Source organism: Etheostoma spectabile, chromosome 10 (assembly GCF_008692095.1).
Source record: "Etheostoma spectabile isolate EspeVRDwgs_2016 chromosome 10, UIUC_Espe_1.0, whole genome shotgun sequence".
NCBI classification, from domain to species: domain Eukaryota; kingdom Metazoa; phylum Chordata; class Actinopteri; order Perciformes; family Percidae; genus Etheostoma; species Etheostoma spectabile.
In genome coordinates, this window is record NC_045742.1 from 13,223,248 (window position 1) to 13,229,254 (window position 6,007).

Here is a 6,007-nt window from a genome sequence, read left to right on the forward strand (position 1 = left end):
GTGGCAATACTGTATCGATACACAGGCGACAAGTATCGATCTTTTATTCTAAATGTGTTGGTCAGTTTGTCTGCTTGACAATCCCATTTTGCAGCAATAAAATTAAATTGAAGTGATATGAAGTGATTTTAGATAAATCAGATGTTAACAAAGTTTCCTTTCATTTGAAATTGGAAAAAATTAGAAATTGGAAAAAAGGTTATAAATTGCAATATATCACAGAATATTGCAATATCTTTCGTCTGGTGATTCCCACCCCTACTGCTAACCCATTCCTGACTGCTTATAATCATAAATTTAACTCATAATTTTGTTTCCTGTTTCATGGCATTCAAAAGCATGTAGTCAAAATGACAGAACAGAACTGAAAGCAAGATTAACATTATATCATGATGTCCTCTCAGCTCAGGGAAGAGAAAGCTACATGTTTTTGGTTTGCTGTTAACCTAACAACAATATCGATATAAAAATCACAAAAAGCTAAAAAGATTGCTTGATATCTTAATTTCATTAAAGATAAAGATTCTCCCTATCTTAGAATGTGGCACTTGTGGTTCTGATAAACATGAGGGCAATGTATTAGTACTCTAAAAATATTTTTTTTGTCATGCAAATTAACCAGCAATCTTTTCTCATCAATTCATCTTTTTGCTGTGGGGCAAATATGCAAAATTCATATATTAATATTCTATTCTTCCCAATATATTAAGACCTATTCAATGTATTTTCATCAAAAACGATATATTTTTCTTTGCCCTTTACACATTGAAATCCTGGCAATGAAAGCCTCTTCACTGGAGCCTATATATACATTCCCGCGGCTTGCCTATATTACGGAGTGATTCGCAGAGGTGTCTTTTCATTGAATAGACAATGACATCCATAATGGCCATATGTGGAACTGAATCTATTTGATATTGCAGCCTTAGTGGCTAGGTATGGAGTAATTAAATCAACACTGTCCAATGAGGGGTCAGAAGGGAATGCCACTGAATGTCTGCCTGGAAGCCTCCTGTTTCAGTCTTACGCCGAGCACCTTCATACATCAAAGCTTGCCCCGCACCATGTCTCAAAGATTCACATCTCCAGGAAAGAATGGCCACTGCTGAGATATGGGCACCTCTGGCCTCATTTACGTGCATGGTCCCCTCCCCCTCTCCAGGCCTCAATCCGAGGATAGAGTGGCTATCTGACGAGATCACACAGAGAGGTGCGGGAACTTAAAGGCAAAGAGTTACTGTGCATCCTACTTGGAGTGTTAAAAGGGTTCTATTAAAACACGTTCAATATGCCGGTCAGGGCTTTCAAAGTGCTGCATACCCTCTAGTCCCGGCAAACTCAAAGGGCATCAGTGCACATTCAGTGAGGGGAATCTGGCCCCCATTAATTTAATGAGTCCAGGGTATTAGTATGCCATAGCCAGCTGCAAAGTCTCCCTTTTTCATCTCTGGTTTTTAAGGAAAGATCCACCAACTTGGGTGTGACAAAGGAGAGCAGGGAACGAGGTGCGCTCATCTAATCTGAGATCAATTTCTCGCCGTCAGTCCTCAGAGGGCAATTTCCAGTGGTTAAGATGTCTTTGTGCAAGCTTGAAATCCAGATAAAGAATGCAGAGTGGCACTTTTACTGTCACCAAGAGAACTTTGCAGTCTCTTAATCATGATTGCATCCTCGGAAAACAGGCACAAAAGTTGTAAAAGAAATAATAATGGTCAGGGGATTGGTGCTCTGAGATATATTTGCATAACATATTTGGAAACATGCTGTGGTCATTATAACACTGAGAGTTTTTTTTTTTTTTCATTTAAATCTTGTCTACAGTCAACACACAGTTAATTAGCTTGGTAAACAGCGATGTTGCTTTCTAAAGCTCTAACACCTGACTTAAAGAAGAACACACAGCCTGTCACTATACAATGAGCTGACATGCAACTGACAGTCACCTGTAAGAGATTACAGAGACAGTGGAGTTTGCCAGGGCCTGTCAACCAGGAAGTAGCAGCTGCTGGAGCTAATTAAAGGCATAGCAACATTGTAACATAGCCCAGCTCAGGGCCACATCAAACGCTCGTCTTCATGCCAGTCTGGAGTCTCATCTCTGGGTTGTCGAGGCCCTCTGTGACCTGTGCTGGAAGCCTGCTGGGCCCTAGGCCTGACCCCTGAGCTGAGAAGTGAATTTGAACGGGTCGGGATCACTGTGGGGTGCACCTGGAGCAGACTTACCTGCGTCTGTGTATCTGCATACCAAAACGTGGCCATGCGGTTGTGTAGGCGCGGGTGCATGGACTCTGACCTGCACAACAAAGCGAAAAAGAGAGCCTGGGTGAGAGGTCAGGAGGAGACAGGAGGCTCAGGAAAAACACACGTAGGATGCATTGGCTAAACATGATCAGAGGGACACATATGGCTCAGCTGAGGTAGAACCAGATGCCCTCAGATGTCCTGGTGAAACATAAGCTCAATGTAAACAGTACTCATTGTGTTTAAGTTATGCTCAATTTAGCGATAAGCTTCAATTAGGAGTCCATAACGCTGTGTTTATCTGGTTATCTCCAGATAACGATTATATTTGCCCAGTTACAAATTAAAAAGCTCTTTCTCTCAGAATAAGAGTTCAATTATATAATAAGCACTCTCGCTGAACAAAAGTACCTGAGGCCCACTGAGGAAACATTCCAGCCATTATTTATAGCCATTATTTTTTGTGATAAAAGATAAAAGAACGAATAGTTGACTCTCTCCAGCCCGTCTGTTTCTCCTCTGAATCTGGATGTCAGTTGTAGAGCCTGTGTGTAACTAACCAGAGAGACGTATCCGTCCAAACTGTTAAGACAACTTTGCTCAGATGCAGTTACAACGATAATATACCAGATGACGTTTCTGCGTACATATAAACTTCAATTTGTGTTTGAATATTGCACCACCATTTTTTGATTTTGAATTTTCTTCACTTTCTGATCCAAATGTTTGCCTGTTTTCTTACTTCAAAGTCAGCTTTGAAGAGTCATAATGGCACGATAGGGTTGTTGAGCATGATTACATTGGTGGCAGTTGCAGTAATGATTCAACATTGAGTCTAAAAGGACTGTGGCAGAAGGGTGTGGGCGTTGTCAATGTCCAATGATCTGGCCCTGTTCAGTGGAAGGCTCTAGGTGCTGTTTTGGGGGCCCTGCAGCCACATCTAGGAGGACATCTGCAGTATAGCACCACGGCACGTCTCACCGGGGAGCCACGCTGCAGGACATGGCCCACTTGAAGCAGGTCTCTGTCTCTACCTGCCACACACAACGCTGACACAACGTCACCCAGGGATGCGTGTAGGCAGACCTGTCTGCAGGCATGTCACTGTCAGCCGAGACAGACACCAATTTCCCACTGTCTTCGGGAGGCGAACACGCCACATCTGACATATGCAGAGAGCACGATCAAGTCTGCACCCTCAAAATAAAGGATTGTTTTTTTCTTGTCTGCTTATTTCACAATAGCAGTGAAAAATTCAACGCATGTTGAATGGTTGTTGGATATTTTGTGTGCCTGTCAAGCAGTAGGCCTGGACAAATTGAGAAAGGCCTTGACTGGATTTTGGGGGCCTAATAACATTTTGCCACCCTGGGCAGCCCGCGTTCTCTTGTTGTGTAAAATTGAGTGAATGCAACTTTCCGCTTCACGTCTTCATGGCTTCATGCTCAGAGTGACTGGCTGTGAGGGTCTGAGTGCTGTGTTCTTTCAGCAGTCATCGTGTGGTCTCAATCTCTTTACACATTTCGCTGCCAGGCTCCTCTCTACCAGGCCTCCCCAAACTGTGTAATCAGCAGATGTCTTTATAGAGCAGCCCACTGCCACATGCACACCCTGCATTCTTTGCCAGTTTCATTTTGGCAATATATAATTTTTCTTTTAGAATATTATTATTCTTTCAAGCCCAGCAGCCATGTTGATTTGGTTCTTAATGTCGCCTGGGGTTGCAAATATCGCTTCACTCAGCAGTTTGAATTTATATGCCTGAATGCTATATCCCAAGTGTACTTAGGTTAGTCCATTCTATTACACCACAGACATGCTGATTTAAACAAACTGACATAAAGAAATTCAGCTAAATCCCTTGACCTTCATAAAGACAAAGTCAAACCAACTGAGCAGGTATAAGGGCTCAACATCCATAATTAGTTTCAGTTATATGATATTATAAGGAAAGAAACCAAGGACTCTACTTGCCTGAATTACTTCATACAAAGACACACAAACTATAACAAAACTCTGAATTATGGTACAATAATGATAATGATACAACATAATGATACATTATAATGATCCCTAAATATAACACTGAAAAGCAGCCACGCACTGAGTACTCTCACACTTTGGCCACTAATACTTTTCTTCTTTTATTTCAGTAGAATTTTGAAAGCAAGACTTTTCTTACAAACAAAGTATATCTACAGTGTGGCACTGTACGTTTAAAGGGATAGTTCCGATTTTTTGAAGCCGTGTTGTATGAGTTAATTATGTATATTCAGTCATAGTTGGTCGGTACATCCCCAGTTTGGAATTTAGGAGTAAAAGCAAGGAAGCTAAGCAATGTATTGCTGTGGACAGAGGCACACAGCAGTAGTATTTTATTACCTTAAAAAAATCAATATCCATCATATTTAGAATATTTTCACTTTGCCATCAGAAAACACTTTCTGATGGGTTACTGGATCCATTATATACTGTATATACTGTATATCCATTACAACTATCTAGGCTCTCTTCAAAAACCACTAGAATCCTTTGATCAGGAGCGTCGGACTGAGTACCCAGGGCCCACATGTGAGGAGGGCCCAAAAAAATGCTAGAAGGAATAGATGTGGATGTGGGAAGGGGCCGTTAGAAAATGCCTTTCTACAGGGTTAAAAATGTTGTGCTACACCCCTGCCTTTGACAAAAACAGTAATTTTACCTCGCAGAACACTTCGATTGCTGGTCCACCGCCTTGATCGGGTAGTTTGTTTGTGTTATTGTTTGAATTGGGTGTTTTAAAGGGTAAGTTCAGATTCACCAAGGTCACCAACACAAAGAAACTAACAGATCGACGCAGTGGTAGACCAGCAACTCCTATGTTCTGCGAGGTATAATTAGTTTAGTTAGTTTAGTTTAGTAGTCTGGTGTCATTGAAGAGAACATAGATAACGGTTGATGGCAAGGTGGTCTGTTTTCGCAAGTGGTGAAAATATAGTGTACACTTAAATTGATATTCATATTTTTAGGGGGTCTCTTTTTTAGGTGGCTACGTTTTGCTGCTGGCGCCATCCACAGCAGCACATTGCTTTGCTTCTGAGCCAGTGTTCTTGCCTGCTTCTCCAAACTGGGGGCATGTCGACCGCCATCTAGTGTAGGCACAGTACCTCATAGATTACAACTCCACTTAAAAAAATCTGAACTATAAGTCAGAAACAGTTGGCAAAATTAACTTTTCTGGTCTCAACATGGCCCCGCAAGGCAACATCCATTCATCCATTATGGGCATGTGGCAGCGTGTATTTCAGCACCGCCAGGGCACCATCAGGGCATCAACATGCCAGTGTTCCTTGTCTGTCACCATCTTCAATATTGTTGCAGAAGGCGCAGACTTGTTAAGGGTTGGGTACTCGTGAAGTGAGCTGTCAAAATTAGCAACGTTTCTGATTTGCTTAAAAGGCTAAATGGGTCGCACGCCGCCGCAACAGTTAGAACCAAGAGGGATGCCGTGATGTTCGTCACTGAGAAATTATTAATTATTGTATGTTATCACATTGAAAAAATGTTTTAAATTTTATTACCATCTGAAATAATCTGTCAGTTATAGGAACTAAATATTTTTCATATTAAGCCATAAAATGTTGTTGATACTTCTATCACTTTATGTATAACCTGACCTTTGATAGTGATTGTGTTAATGACAACTCCAAGAATTCTCTTTTTATTAATTGGCAATTTTGCTAGTATAATGACATGGAGATAAGGGTGTGTGTGTGTGTGTGTGTGT

General features: G+C 41.3%; 1 long non-coding RNA gene across 1 annotated transcript in view; it reads right to left on the bottom strand.

Moving 5' to 3' along the window:
- The window catches only part of LOC116697068 (uncharacterized), a 22,632-nt gene that overhangs the window by 10,138 nt on the left and 6,487 nt on the right, over positions 1-6,007 (bottom strand). The window contains exon 2 of the long non-coding RNA XR_004333906.1: positions 2,224-2,293. This is a non-coding gene — a long non-coding RNA (uncharacterized LOC116697068). The remainder of the gene's footprint in view (positions 1-2,223; positions 2,294-6,007) is intronic.